The following is a 16,906-nucleotide window of genomic DNA, read 5'->3' on the forward strand; positions in this document are numbered from 1 at the left end:
TTCAGTATCTCTGTGATTAAACAAATCTGTGACCATTTGTGCTGCCCTTCTCTGTACACATTCAATATCCTTTGTCAGTTCTATGTGGTATAGGTCCCGCCCACTTGCAAAATGGTTGCATGAGTAATTTGTAAACAATCATCTTTGAAGACTGATCGTACTTCCTCAGTATTCTACCAGTAGACTAAGTCTATCACCTGTCTTACCCAAGACGGAATCTAAGTGATAATTTCATTTGATACCCCTACAAAGTGTTACACCCTGGTATTTATATGTGTTGGCTGATTCCAACAGTGGATCATTTCTGAACATTTAATCAAAATGCCAGTCTCTGAACCATGTTCAAATCTTAAGATCTGACTGAATATTTGTGCAGTTTTTTTCAGATAGTACTTCATTAAAGATAACTGCATTATCTGCAAAAAGCCTGATTTTACTATTAATATTGTCTGCAAGGTCATTTATATACAACATGAACAGCAAGGGTCCCAACACACTTCCCTGGGGCACATCCAAAGTTACTTCTACATCTGATGATGACTTTCTCCATCCAAGATAACATGCTGTGTCCTCCCTTCCAAAAAGCCCCTCAATCCAGTCACAAATTTCACTTGATACCGCATATGATCATACTTTTCACAATAAGTGTAGCTGTGGTAGTGAGTCAAATACTTTCCGAAAATCAAGAAATACTGCATCTATCTGGTTGCCTTGGTCCAAAGCTTTCAGTATGCCATGGGAGAAAAGTGCGAGTTGGGTTTCATATGATTGATGTTTTCGAAATCCATGCTGGTTGACATTGAGGAAGTCACTCTGTTCTAGATCCCTTATTATGTTAGACCTCAGAATATGTTCTAAGATTCTACAGCAAATCGATGTCAAGGATTCTGGACTGTAGTTTTGTGGATCACTTCTACTACCCTTCTTGTAGATGGGTGTGACCTGTGCCCTTTTCGTAGAACTGAGCGTGGATTTTTGTTTGAGGGATTCACGACAGATTATAGTTAGAAGAGGGGCTAATCCAATTGCAAATTCAGTATAGAATCTGGCAGGGATTCCATCAGGGCCAGGAGCTTTGTTCAGTTTTAACAATTTCATCTGTTTCTCAACACATCTGACATTTAATAAAAATATCATCCATGTCCTAGTAACAGAATGAAGAGCTTGTAACATGAGACAAATAGATGTAAGGTTGAGGAAAATGGCTGTACCTGTCTTCAGAGTACAAGGAGAAAACATACTCCAAGTCATGGGCATTGAATCATTATTCTTTTTCGTGAAGTAGTTGAAGCCCAGTCCTGCTGATAATGATGCAGAGCCTCTGAGTAGTGAGAGCCGTTGGCTTCCTTGGAACCTGCTCCTTTAATGGTGCCTGATACCATTATTGCCAACACCAAGGACAATGATTTCTTGCATAGCAATGAAAATCCAGGGGAGGACATCATTTGTAGAATGAACCAGAAGCTTACATAAGAAAATAGAGAGGCTTAAGCCAATTGTTGATAGTATAATTTTTTAAGCCATCAGAATATCACATGAAGAAGTCACCAAGATGATGGACCTTTGTTTTTTTAAAAGAAGATTCTCATACTGGTCAAGATTGTGAAAGTGAAGTCTCAGATGGTAAGAACTGCTGATTACTTTTGCAATAGAGTGGATAGTGGTGACACAAAGCTAGAAGATCATTTGAAGACAGATTCTTTCAGAGTTCTCTACAGCCTGCACCTAGCCAGGTCAACACCCTGTGTCACAATCAGAATGACAGCCTGAAAATGATGGGGCATGCTGTGAATGATGGCATCAGTCTCATGTTGAGGCAATAAGGCTCATTCTTCTTGCAGAGCTGCTTGCAAGTCTTGGAGTGTGGTTGGTGGATGCCGATATGATGCAACCCATCTCCTTAGTGCATCCCAGACATGATTTATGGGATTCAAATATGGAGAGTGGGCAGGCCATGCCAGACATGGAATATCTTCCATTTCCATATTAGCAAGACTGCTCAGAATGAATTTTTTTCCAACTGTGGACAGGGAATAAGCTGTAGATTTTGAAGAGAGTTAGTGAGAGTGGGATCTACTCAGTTGTGTTTGATGAAACCACAGATACTTCTGGGAGTTCTCAACTAATCCTACTTTTATGCTGTGTTTACTGCCAGAAAGTGTGTGAAGGCTTTTTAGAATTCTTCAATGCACTTGAGCCTTGTTGAAGCTAAAAAAGACGAAAAAAGTTCTTACCTTTCCAATGAAGAAGAATCTAAAACCATTTGTATAGAAGTATCCATAGGAAGAGTAAAGATAATCGTCATGGTGGCCAACCTAATCAGCTTGATTATGTGGTGAGCCTTATATGAAAGGCTGTTGGTTGAATGGGCTTGAGGATCCTGAAGAAGATAGGGCTGTCAACTGATAAATGTGTTGGCATCAGCACCAATGAATGCACTGGCATGGTTTCCAAAGCACGAGGAGCAGTTAAGGAAATCCAGGTATACGCGTGAATGCATCGGGGCCATCTTGATTCAATCATAAGTCAAGCAATTCCCTATCTTCTTTGAACAAGGTACCTGAAGGGAGAAATGCTGTTGACGTGATAAAAACTACAGCATCTTTTTTGGGAAACATACAAAATGTCAGATTCTACTGCTATCAAAGGTAAGTGCTTCTCTGAAGTCTCTGTGTGAACACGTGTGGATAGAGTATCACAAAGCTATGCATCAATTTGCTGAAGACTAAGGTCTGGTGGTGGAAGTGGTAGATGAAATAGCAACATGGAGAGAAAAAAAGACAGCTAACAAAGCATGCTGTTTATCCTCAACAGTAAAGGATTCTAGGTTTTTAATGTTACTGTTCATTCTGGATGAAGTGTTATAACAGACAAATGTAAAATACTTTCAGAGTTCTCTATAGCCTGCACCTAGCCAGGTCAACACCCTGTGTCACAATCAGAGTGACAAACAGGCACAGAGCACAATCTGTCTGCCTGACAAGTTATGCCATTTGCCTCTGATGCCCGCCACTCACATGACACCATGATAGCGTGAGCCACATGCTGAGAACAACACCCACTGGGGTTCGCTGAGACACAATCAGTAACTTCCAATGCCACTATGCAACACCACAACCAGCCTGGGAGCCTACATAGAAGAGAATGAATTATTGTAAATTTTAACTAATAAATTCTTGTTTCACTAATGTTGTGTCATTAGTACCCAGTTCACCGAGTAGGCTGCTCCACCGCTGTCCACGCTCTGTCATCCTGACAACAGTACAGGTCTCAACCCAGGGCACTACAAATTGCTGATGGAAGTATCTCACAAGATGACTGCATATCTAGGCCATCCATTTCTGTCACCATACAGTGGCTTTAGCCTGAAGCAAGAATTCTGAAATGCTTTTGTGGCTTATATTTCCAGAACATTGCAAGAGATTGATGAGTGTCTTAATGCTGTAGCATTGCTCCAATTCTGACAACATGACAGTTGGATCTGGGATAAGAGCCAGAAGGTTGTGCACTTCCAAATGTGCATGTAGAAATCTCCTCTGCACAATGTCATCAGCGTGTAGCCAAGGACAGATATTTATACATATGTGTTGAAATATTCTGCATCCGAAGTAACTGCATGGTTAGATCTTTGGGTCTGATGATTGCTGCAGTGAGGTGCAATGATTACAGTTCTTTCTGCTCTGCTCCAGACACTTTGGAAAGAAATTTATATGTTATCATGTCTAATGGTCAGAACTGAGGTGAGAGACAACATGGCACTTGAAACCTGCTGCAGATAATTTGACTTTCCTTGTCACAAGCTGCTTAGAGGGAGTGACAAAAATAACACTGGTCTTTGTCATTGTTGAGGTCAGGGTTTTTTAAGCTGATTCTTAATCTTTCGTGCCCTCAGAATTCAGAAATGTTGCTCATTTTGTTGAGTCAGGTCAGGTTTCATTGTTGTTTCACTTTTTAAAATATGGCATCCTAGAAATTTTTTTAATACAATATATACAAGTATGCTGATTACATACTGGTACCCAAAATTAAAGAACAAACTGAAATTTTCCAAGATTGCATTTATCTTGCCACAAAACACCATAAACAAGTGATAGTAAAGTAGGAACAATCTGTATATTACAGAACATAAGCAGCTGCAACAGGCATAATGGTAGACAAAAATGTTCTTCGTTTTTTCCAACGAAATGGGTTTCCCCACACTTTCCGACAACTGGTTAATGTGCTCAGCACGTGGTGTGGCCTCCTCTGTCAGCAATACAGGCCTGAAAATGATGGGGCATGCTGTGAATGATGGCATCAGTCTCATGTTGAGGCAATAAGGCTCGTTCTTCTTGCAGGGCTGCTCGCAAGTCTTGGAGTGTGGTTGGTGGATGCCGATATGATGCAACCCATCTCCCTAGTGCATCCCAGACGTGCTTTATGGGATTCAAATATGGAGAGTGGGCAGGCCATGCCAGACATGGAATATCTTCCATTTCCAAGAAAACATCAACCACACAAGCCCTATGAGGTCGAGCATTGTTGTTCTTGAATACAAAGTCTGAGCCCACAGCATCTCGCCACAACTGTACATGAGGTCCCAAGATATCACGATACCTGACGTTACCGATTCACCCATACAATTTCATAGAGGGGTGTTAGAGTGGTCAACATAATCCCTGCCCACACCATTAGGGACCTTCCTAGTATCAGTCTCTTTCCATAATGCTTGGTTCCTGAAATCATGTTCCCCCTGCCATCCAGATGCAAATCTGTTGAGAATCACTCTCCAGACCAAATTGGCACTCATCTGTAAAAAGAACATTGGCCCTCTGTTTGACTATCCAAGTGTCATGTTGATGTCTCCACTCTAGATGTTCCCTTCTGTGAAGACATGTCAGAGGAAAACATATAGCAGGTCTCGACAATAAAGGCCACTCTGTTGAAGTCTTCTGTACATCGTTTGCCTTGGTACAACACATCCAGTGGGTGCTGAGAGGTCAGATGCCAGTTACACTGCAGTACTAAGGTGGCACATCATGCTCTTATAGCCAAATAACAGTTCTCTCCTTCTGTTGTCACATGTGGTCAGCCCTGCTCTGATCTTCAGGATACAGTTTTGGTCTCTATAAACTGATGCAACATCCAAGAAACAACAGAATGATTCACATTAGGTCACGTCAGTTTGCGACTGTCCTGCTTCCATTCTCCCTATGGCCCTCCACTGCAGAGTGACTGGTAGGCATTTTCTCTGTGCTATACTGTGCCATCTGTGACAGTGCACACTGTGACTGGTGTTTTGGGACTACCTGACAAACACTACCCTGTTTGATAGGTGCCCTGACGTCATTGTTGATGTGGTTGTCTGTTGACTGGAAGGCCATCTGCTGTGCAGAACATGTTCCTGCAGACATTTGTTGACAATTTGTATGACTATATCATGAATTAGACACAGATGGAGAAACAGCGGTTTGTTCGTTTAATGTTGGACACTAGTGTAGTTAGAAAACAGTCTTGCATGTGGATGAAGTCTAAATGATGCATGTAAGATCCCACATGAACATTATTTTATGGAAGAAAGGCTCTTTTAAGGACTTCTGTAAGTGTTTTGCATCTGGAATATCTCTCTTGAGGCACCATCAATAGCCAGTAAGCATGTTCACACCCCAATGACCCCAGTACCACTCCTCCATCCTCTAATATCTCTATGAAATGCTCATCTTGTTCCCCAGTATAATCTCCACATTTGTCAGGGGAGTAATCTAAATGTGAGCTGACGGGTGCATCTTTGTAGACATATGAGCAGCAAGAATGTGGAAGTTCTGCCGGAGTTTCTCAACAGCATTTTCATACTCTATGCTCATATAGTAGCCAGATTTGTTTTTCTTTTTTTTAATTGATTTCAGTTCCAACTAGGCATTCCTCTCTGTATCTTCCACAGTAACATCGACATGTTGATCTTTTATAAGCTCCCTGATCTGAGGACCATCAAAAACACCTGCATTATGTTTGACCTTACTGAAATGTAGAAATCGACGTTTGAAGAAAGTAGAAGATGGCCACAAGATAGAGGCAAGTTTAGCTCAACCCCTACCTACAGAGCTGCTACCTCCATCTTTTTACACAGATTTGCCACCTATGACTGTATCTCTGCCATTTTCAAAGTCTTGAACAAAGCACGGATAATCAGAAGATCTTTTCCTCATTCTTAACTACATTTATTTCAGTATCACCTATGTCATGTATGAGAAGTGTAATATAACACAAAGAAGCCCTCAATGGCTAAGTGCAAAAAATCATAGGTAAACTTCACAGTGCATAGCAAATGCAATTTACAACAACAGTCTGTTCATTTCTAAGAGTTCACTAAATTGTGTTCTGTGAGAGTCAGCCCTGGACAATGATTTATAGCCAAGTGGGTGAGAGCTGCTCTTATATCTTCCAAGTAGGCTTCTGTATGTTGTCGTCCAGTCATTGGCAGATTGTACTTGGCTGGCAGTTGGTCAAGGCGAAGTCGATATCTTCATCCTGAGCGCCACCAGTGAACTGGTGGAACTTGTGCAAGTGCTGAGTCTCGATGACGTTGTGTCTTAGCACCTGTGGTGCTTTTTCCCTGGGTGTCTCTTGTTAGACAATGCAGAAATATGGAAATAATTCTGGTTTGTGAGACTAAACTCAAAAATTTCAAAAACTTGCTCTGTATTCACAGAGATATTAGTGCTAACATGGACTACGTAATTCAGAGATTCAACAAAAGTGTTAAAAGGAATGTACAATGTTGACCCCTAAGACAATCTTTTGATCACTGTTCTTCTAGAATTTAAACACGAGACATTTCCATTGTTATTAATACTTTCTTATTCAAATACTGAAGAATGACTTTGTTTCTCAAATTAAGTATTGTGTTACTAAAAGGATCTACCTTCTTGGATTTTTCTAACAGCCCTAAATATCCTAACTCTGGTTACTGGTAGCAAAAGGCACTCTAAACAGTTTAATTAAGGACTAATATACAACAGCTTCAGATTATTGAAAATTTTTTCATCACACACCCCCCACCCTCACCCCCCCTCTCATGAGTCCAACTTGGATCTGCCCCTGTCTGTAGAACAGAGGTTTTTCACATTAGCTACAATGCCCCTGAGGATTGTGTCACAGGACAGAATTGAGTGAAAGTGCACAAAGTGTGCTCAGCATCTTGTCTGGATGTCAACGAAGTGAGAGGGATTTCTGAGTACAAAGCAGGCAAAACTGAACTTTTTGGGTAACTTATCCATGTGCTAGTGCCAACTCAGTTTATTATCCATCTTGATACCCAACAGCTTCACAAACGGGACCTAATCCAGTGTACACCCAATGATCTTAACTTCTGTTACCTGTAAGTCATTTTTATTTGTTTGGAATTGCATAGTGTGAGTTTCTACAGGATTAAGGTTAAGATGGTGGCTGCAAACCAGTTGTGAGCCTGTTCCATTATTATGCTGTAATGTTATTTGTATAGGAATTAAAGACATATATTCATCACAATATACTAATAAACCAGATACAAGACAATAGTCAGCAATATAGGAAAAGACAGATTGCTACTTACCATAAAGAAGACACGTCAAGTTGCAGACAGACACTTACATAAAGCTTTTGGCCACAGCCTTCATCAGTAAAAGAAAGACACACACCATTCACATGCACAAGCAAGCACACCTCATCCACACACAACCGCCATGTCCAGCATCTCGTGCTGGAATGCAGATATCATGTGGGATGCAACCAGCACTCTGGAGGGAGCGGGAAAGGGGAAGGGATAGTAGTGTACAGGTGGGGAGAGAGACAAATGCTGTCTGGTGGAGTGTGCAGAGACTAGACTGCCAGGGGGTTGTGGAGCAGAGAGGAGGGGGAAAAAAGAGTGAAAGGAGAGGAGTGGGGAAAGATGGGCGTGTGCATTGGCAGAGGACAGAAAACAAAGAGGCTGGGAGATGAGAATGGGGAGGAGATGATAAGACAGAGGGGGTTGAAACTGTTGCGTAGGCGGTGTGTGGGGAAGTATGTTACCTCCTGGATCCCTACTGACACTCTTGACACTGGCTCCTGATACACCAACTCTCATGCCCATTGTGTTACCACTATTGAGTACTACCTTTCCCAACGTCCTTCAGACTCCAAACCCACTGCCTCATCTTCATACACCTTACTAACTTTATCCTAACCCACAGGTACTTCTCATGTGAAGGTAGGGTATATAAACAAATCCGCACACAGCCACCTTTTTATGGGCCATCTATAGGAGACCTTCTTAGCCTCCCAAAATACAAAACACCTGGTCTGGCTCAGGTTCATTGATGATATCTTCATGATCTGGACTCAGGACAAAGAAACTCTGTTCTCATTCCTTCATAACCGCAACGTCTTTTCTCCCATCCGCTTCACATAGCCCTCTTCAATCCACATTGTCAGGTTCCTGGGCATTGACCACCTCCTCTCTGCTGGCTCCATCTGGACCGCTGTCCACATTAAATCCACCAACCACGAATAATACCTGCATTTTGACAGCCATCATTCCTTTCACACCAAAAAATCGCTCCATACATCCTGTCCACCTCTGGATGTGTATCTGCAGGGACAAAAACTCTCTTGCTCAGTATCTGAGGGTCTCACCAAGGCCTTCACAGGCAGACACTACCCCAGATCTAGTCCACAAACAAATCTGCTGTGCCATTTCACCTTACAGCCTCAATCCTCCCACCAGCCCCAAGAACCAGCCACAAAGGGGTGTCCCCTTCATCACTCAGTACCACCCCAGACTGGAACAACTGAACCACATCATTCACCAGGGCTTTGATTACCTATCATTGTGCCCTGAAATGAGGGACATCCTACCTGAGATACTTCCCACCCCTCCTAAAGTGGTTTTCTGTCACCCACTCAACCTCCACAACATCTTAGTCCATCCCTAGGCAACTCCCAATCTCAACCCCGTGCCACAAGGATCACATCCCTTTGGAAAACAGAGGTGCAAAACCTGCCCAATCAACCCACCCAGCACTTGCTATTCCACTCTTGTCACAGGCTTATTCTGCCCCATCAGGGGCTAGGCCCCCTGTCGAAGCAGCCATGTCATTTACCAGCGCTGCTGCAGTCATTGCACAGCTTTTTATATTGGTATGACCACTAAACTTCTGTCCACCAAGATGAGCGGCCACTGCCAAATTGTGGTCAAGGCAGCTGAACATAAAACACTTGATTTTAATGGCTGCTTCACTACCTGAGCCATCTGGATCCCTCCCTCCACCACCTGTTTTTCTGACCTGTGCAGATGAGAGTTATCCTTACAACACATTCTCCACTCGCATAATTATCCCGGCCTTCAAACATATTCTTTGTTTGTAGCAAGTCTTCAGTTACCTTGTTGTATCCATTGTTTGTAATGTTTTCTTCTTGTTGGCACTATAATTTTTCAGTGCATGTGCTAATGTGTGTGTGTGTGTGTGTGTGTCTGTCTTTCTTTTACTGATGAAAGCTGTGGCCAAAAGCTTTATGCGTTCTTTTGATTGTGCCTGTCTGCAACTTTACATGTCTTCTTTACGGTAAGTAGCACTCTGTCTTTACCTACATTGTTGATATTGCTACATGGAGTTTTCATTGTTTGAAATAATAAAGTCAATATCAAAAAGCAAATTGCCCCAGAGAGAGTAACTTTGTGTCCCACACACACACACACATACACACACAAATTGCCCCAGAGAGAGTAACTTTTTATCCCACAACACAACACAACACACACACACACACACACATTAGCACATGCACTGAAAAATTATAGTGCCAACAAGAAGAAAACATTACAAACAATGGATACAACAAGGTAACTGAAGACTTGCTACAAACAAAGAATATGTTTCGAGTTCAGAATTAAGTTATAAAAGAAATGAGCTTATGGTATAGGTCATGTATGTTGTGCAAAAAATATGTTGTGTTAAGAGTACAATTTACAATAGCATAAAAGTGATGTAAGAACATAGAAAAGCAACAATTTAACTTATATTAAAAATCTGTATATTTCATCTTAATAACTTTGAATATGTGTAACAATTTCATAGTTGGCCAGTTATTCTTCTGTTCCTTTAAACACAACACAAACCAAACAGCACTGGGCATGAAGCTGCAGATAAAAATTTGAAGTGTGTCCATTACCAACAGTGTGACAGAAATTTGTGCAGTAGCAACAATTTTCCAAATTTGATCTCATATATGAGCTGCTTCTGGCATAGATTTCTGAAATCAAAACATGGCTTGAAACATTTACCGAATTTATGCAACTTCACAAAGAAAAAAGTCTTCAAAAGTAGTTCCTTGACCTTACAGTCAGGACAGAAGGTCATTCACACATTCAGTAGAACTAACAGACAGTTTCGTTAAGTGTAGAAGTATGTTCTCTCTTGCTTCAACATTGATAAATGTGTTTCTGAAAGACCTTTTCAAGACCCATGGCCTATAGATGAGAGTACACTCATGAGAGAGATGCCCTAGCTGTTGGGGAGGAAAATACATGCAGCTGAATTACAAATTCTTTTAAGTTTTTGCACAACCCAGTCTGATAAATGATACAGTCCTGGGTTGGATAATATATGAGAATTTTTTCTGCTTTCTTTTCTGTTTAATGTACCTATGGAAATCAACATGTGGAGGAAAATGTACTGTTTGAGTGAAGAACTGTGTTTCTGGTGCTGAGCATTAGTTCTAATTTACAGTGCTAATTTACTTAAAAAATAGTGTTTCCATTTTAAAAAATTGCTTCTCAGTGTTCCTGCAGTATAGCACACTGTAAAACATTTTGTATACATTACTTTTATCTGTACAATTGAGTGTTATTTATTTAGTTTATTAGTACTTATCTAGATAAAAGTAGTTGTTATTACTAGTATTTGGGGAAATGGGGCATAGTAAAATGAAAAATGTAAATTTATCTTTTATATTAGGTTAGCACAAAATTTCATAGTGTTTTACCATAAGTTTAATGAACACAATGGATACACATAACAGAAACTTTAGCCATCAATAATATATATTGTTTCAATATTTACAACAATCTGTCAGTACTGGGCTAACTTTCTGATTCCATGACTGCAGAAATCAAGCGTTTTAGATGTGAACAACTCATTGAGCCATTTTCGGAGTGCGTTTTCATCTGGAAACAGAGTTCCTTGAAGGTTGTTCCACGGGAGCAGAAAAGGTAAAAGTCTGAGGTGGGTGCAGAATTACTTCCCAACCCAACACCTATATAGAGTTTTTTGTCAGTGTAGCAGAATGCGAGCAGGCATTATTGTGGAATAGCATCACTTTACGCAGTCTTCCTGACCATTGTTCTTGGACTGTGTCTGCAAGACATCTCAGTTGTTGACAATAAATGTCAGTAGTGATGGTTACACCTCAAAGAAGCAATTCATAGTACACCACACAATCAATGTTCCAGCAGCTGCATAACATTATCTTTTCGTGGATACATGTAGGTCTTTGTTCGGGGAGTTGCCTTTTTGTTTGGGCTCAGCCATTCCGTTCATTTCCATATGGTAGCAAAAGGACACCATTTGTCATCACCAGTAATGATACAGGATAGGAATGGCTGGTGTTGCCATGAGACAATTGATGACAAGCAGGCCACCTGTTGGTATTTATAATTTTGGCTTAGAGCGTGCAGTACCCATACACCCAGTTTTTGAACCTTCCCCATTGCATGCAAATGTCACACGATGGTGAAATGATCACAACTCATCACATTTGCCACTTCTTGGGTTCACTGGTGTGATTCATTGTGGATTAATTTGTTTAAACGATCTTCATCAAACCCCAAAGATCTTCCTGAATGTGGAGAGTCACTAGTGTCAAAACAAGCCTCAAAATGAGAAAACCATTTTCTTGCCTTGCTCTATCCAGTGGCATTACGCCATACATGGCACAAATGTTTCAAGCAGCCTCCACTGCTGTAACTCCTCTATTGAAATCAAACAGAAGAATATGTCAAAAATGTTCAAACTTCTCCACTTGGCACTCTATTTTCTAGTATCCACAGCTCCACTCACTATCTCCAGATGACAAAATGTCAGTAAGTAAACTCAAATAGCAACAGCGAACTACAAATAAAAAATGATGATCAGTAAATAAACCCAGAGTAAGTGGAATACCAATGTTCAAAACAAAAATGTTATGAACTAACACACCAACCAAATAGTATAGTAGTGGTATGACTCAAGCATTTACTCCATGCTAGTGGCTCTGCAACTATGACTTGGGTGATGGGGGCAATAACAGACATTTCAAAATGTTTCAGCAGGCCATGTAGATGACCTCGACCACAATAATACCTGCCTTGTCAAGTATAAAAGCACTGCAAAGTTAAATTGAAGAGGGAATGTTAGAATTATTGTGTAGTGTTCCCAGTATATGTTGGTACCAATGAGGCACCCCATGCAAAATCAGTGGCAGACTATTGTTTAACTGGAATAATTGGAGGAAGAGTGTGCAAATTTTTGTTAGATAGGGGATCACAGTTACCTGTAGCCAGTAAGGATGTATTTGGTGTAAGGAATCTGAACCAACCTTGTAGGTTAAGTGGGGTAGGAAGAGGAAATATTAACTCCTGTGTTTCTACAATGTTGGGTTTCCGAGTTGGGGAGGGGGAAGCGGTGCAGGAGGGTAGGGGAGGGAGGGCATTAAAGGCTTTTGGGCTTCTGTGGAAGTTCTCCGCAGCATACGCTTAAGCTATGAAGTCATATTGGGGCTAGATCTCCTGATTAAACATCACACTGAAGTCGATATACAGCAGCAGAGAGTGGAGCTGGGTGGACCTTGTCCCATCTCAGTTTTAGAGCTAAAAGGAGAAACTGACAAGCAAAATAGACACTCCAGGTGCTGGGTAAACTGACAAAGCTGTGTTCCAGGTCTCTGAGACTTGACTTGCAGAATATACTGAAAGGCACAGGAAAGATAATATGGGTGAATGTAGGACCAGACATGCCAGTTAATATTTTGTGTGTGGATGAGCCCGTGGCAGAAAACAAAGAACTGGATAAGGCACAATGTTTTATTGGCCACTGTTTGTCCTGTGTACAAGAAGTGGATGCGAGCCAGATTGCACACATCAGCATGGACAATTTTGGTTCATTAGAAGTGGAGCTATCACAAGGCGTACAGATAGCTAACTTGTAGGAGGAAGAAAGTGATTTCAGGGAATAATATTCAATCTGGTACTGTAATTTGACTTAACCCATCTGTGGGGGAAAGTGTCACATTTGGAAGGATGTGATAGGTAGGAGATGGAAATATTATTAGAAGAAGAAAAAAAAAATGGAAAACCCAGGATGAAATAATGATAATATGAAAAGTGCTAACCATGTGACCTATGGCCAAAAGGCAGTCTTCGAAAGTAGACAACACACATACATTTACACAAGCACAACTCACACACACACATGACCACTGTCTCACCAATGCACCCACAGTCTTTTTTTTCCCCTCCTCTACTCCCCCCCCCCCTCCCTCTAACCTTCTGACTGTATGTAGCTCTCTCATCTTGTCCTCATCCTACCCCATCCTTGCATGCCCCCACAAGCAGTGCTTTACACTCCCCTACCCCTATCCTGCTATCACTCCCCCTCCTTACCCCAGCCTCCTCCTTATCCCCACCACCCAGACTGCTTCTTCCATCATGCACAGTTGCTCACAGTCCGGCCTCAGCGGCCAGAGATAGTGTTCATGTGCGTGTGAATTGTGTTTGCGTGAATAACATGAGTTCTGTGCCTAAAACATGACATAAGACTGACTTTCCCATGGCTATTGCTGTTGCTCCTTATATGGCTTCCAACAATGAGAAAACTGTATTGTACATTGTTTCAGTCACACTTATTTGAGTTTACGATTAAGATTTCAATACTTTAACAAAACTGATTATGGGTTTTGCTTTAGGAATCATTGTGACGTTTTTTGAATTAGTTAGTATGTCAAAATATTATAATGCTCGTGGCAAAATTACATGAAATACACATTCACAACAAAGTTTTAATTATTTTCATTAATAATTTTATAAGTACAAATTGGTCTTTGTTCCTAATATAAATCATGTGACTTTGCAATTAGTTGTATCATAACTACCATCACTTTTCTATGTTCAAATTTTGTGAATGATAAATTGGACTTTCGTTTGCATTGATTTTGATGTATTTTCAGTTTTTAGTTTGATATCTGTATCAGTTAATTACAGTTCATCATAATTGGTCTCAGTACATCTCAAGTTGACTTAATTTCATTTATACAGTAATCTAATAATGTTAGTACAAGCTCTGTCATTTACGTAACTTCATGTAAACTTCACTGTCAGGTATTGGATTCTTCATTATCACCAGAATAATAGTTTTTGTTAAATTTTGTCCTATTCTGCTACATTGCATGTGGATACCATCAATTAGAGGCAGCACCAGAGGATCGACTCAGTCATTTTCAGTACCAGTGAATGTCACTTGGATTGAACCACTGACATTCAAGCACCTATTGAACATGGGCTACATCGTTTGAAACCAAAACACTGTTTGATATAACTTGATGATATTGTCTTTTCTAAGGATATTCTGGTGTGAAACATGATGTCTTTAATCAATTACCACTAATACTTGATTTGACAAAGTATCATTTTGTACTAATAGAAGATCGCTATTTGGTCCGTATTATTGACTAGGATGGAGTGCAAACTGATCCTCATCTTGTACAATCTGTGCAGGAATTCCCGATACCTAGAACCAAGTAAGAGCTGCACTCCTATATTGAGATAACTTATTATTATAGGGAATTTGTCAAAATTTGCAGAAATAGCAAGACACGTTCACTGAAAAAGGAGGTGAAGTTTCATTGGATTCTGAAATGCGAAGAAACCGTTGTGCAAGAGTCCTGTCCTTGCATTCCCAAACTATCAGAAACAACTTATAATATCATGTGATGTGAGCAATAATGGCTTAGGATACATCCTGTCTAGGAATTGATGGAATAGAGTACCTAATAGATTATGATTCTGGCCAGCTAAATAGGACAGAGAAAATTTGCTTGACTACTAAGAAAGATATACTCAGTTTGATTTACAGAATCACTTATTTCCATTGCTACTTGTATGGTTAACATTGTAAAGTCACAACAAATCACACAGCACTGAAATAGCTTCTGGGACTTCGGGATCCAGCCACTTGAGGCAGTGCTTTACTATTGAGTGAGTTCGATCCTGAAGTCATACATTGTCCTAGAAAGACTCATGGTAATGCAAATAATCTGAGTCACAATATATGCAATTTGGAACTTACACCTGCAGAAGGGTGGTGAAAGGGTCAGGCTGCTGACTGTGATTGTGTAAGCATGCTGGAGAACCAAGCCTGTTCTTTATCAATATGGAGAAAATCTTAAGGCAGATTTTAACTTGGAAGCATGTAAGACCCAGACATGGCAGAGGAGCTGGACAGTGCTAAACAGGACAGACAGCACAGAGATGTGATGGACACTTGGCTGGTGGGGCCATTACGCAGGCTAATGACGAGGCATTGTGGATTAATAGGACATAATTAAGGGAGGGAAGTTCTTGAGTGATAAAGGAATGAGCAAGGAGGTAGAATCAATAAAGCATGGTTCTTGAGTAATAAAGAAGTAATGAGACATATTTAATAGTGGAAGGTTCTTGAGAAATAAAGGAATGAGTAAGGGGACAGAATCATTGAAGTGAGGTCATTAAGAAACAAATGGGCAAGAAATGAGACAATTAATCACTCACAGGAGTGCAACATACCAGAATATTCTGTGTGAGGTGAAGCACAAGAGCAGAAACTTGACAAAATGAAAATTGATGCCAGGTGATGTGGGGTTGTGCACAGATATTACTAGCCTTGTTACAGCCACTGTAGCATGGACAGAAAAGAGTGGGAATGCACAAGTTATATTAAAAGATGTACCCTCGGTAATCATCTGAACACTAATAAACTCAAAGCATATCACATACAAGATAATTTAGAAATTTTACACAAGGCACCTAGCACCTGTGATGAAATGGAAATCTTTGTTTGTGGCAAAAGAGAGCCACAGTGCCTATTTAACGAACAAAATGATTTCAGTTTAAATTGTTAATTTGACTTCTTCCACAACTTTCTAGGGTAGCAGTCTGGTGAGAGGGGGCAGGTTGGGCTGAGGATGGTGGTCACCTGCCATCCATCGTATGTGCATTGACTGTGCCAGGCGTGGCTGTCCTTGTGTCAGCAAAAATATAGCAGTCGCGAGATGGCAGCGATATTAAGAGCCCAGTTCTTCTTTATGGTAATGTTATAATGCTCATGGTATGTATTTTAATAATAAAGTGATTACATTTTATACCCTCACTTTATGAAAAAATAAATTGGTTGCAATGCAGATTTACATACTTTATAGTACCACCCCTACCCACATGTGCCTGTGCCCATTTCACCAGTCTCAGGCATGTATGTAAATTGAAACAGTCTGCCATATGGTATTTATGTAATTCATTGCTCTTACACCCTTACAAAAAAATATCATTGATATTTAGTATTAAGTAAACATAAGCTCATTTTAGTGGGGGGGGGGGGGGGGGGGAGGGGAAAGTCAGTCGCAAGTTACTTGGACTCTGCTCGAAATTACTCATGCCATCCATTCTCAAATTCTTTGGGTATGGAAAAATAAGAATAAGCTTGACTATCTGGACTGTAGTTAAGCTAATCATCTTTAGAAACTTACACAATCCTAGTGCTACAGTGAAACCCCTGAACACCATTTTAATGACTCCATGAGGACCCAAATATTTTTTCCTGAAATGAGGGTTTGACCCAAATATTTTTTTTCCTGGAGTAGAGGTTTGTCCTTAAATGGAGGTTTTGCGTAAGTACATGGAAGGAGT

General features: G+C 40.5%; 1 protein-coding gene across 4 annotated transcripts in view; it reads left to right on the top strand.

The window, feature by feature from the left end:
* The window catches only part of LOC126195299 (uncharacterized), a 44,321-nt gene that overhangs the window by 16,649 nt on the left and 10,766 nt on the right, over window positions 1–16,906 (top strand). For 2 of the 4 annotated variants that reach the window (XM_049933850.1, XM_049933852.1), the window contains exon 4: window positions 16,151–16,311. The exons of the other annotated variants lie outside the window; for them this stretch is intronic. The gene's annotated coding sequence lies outside the window, so the exon portion shown is untranslated. The remainder of the gene's footprint in view (window positions 1–16,150; window positions 16,312–16,906) is intronic. 4 annotated transcript variants of the gene reach the window in all.

This window comes from Schistocerca nitens, chromosome 7 (genome assembly GCF_023898315.1).
Source record: "Schistocerca nitens isolate TAMUIC-IGC-003100 chromosome 7, iqSchNite1.1, whole genome shotgun sequence".
NCBI lineage: Eukaryota > Metazoa > Arthropoda > Insecta > Orthoptera > Acrididae > Schistocerca > Schistocerca nitens.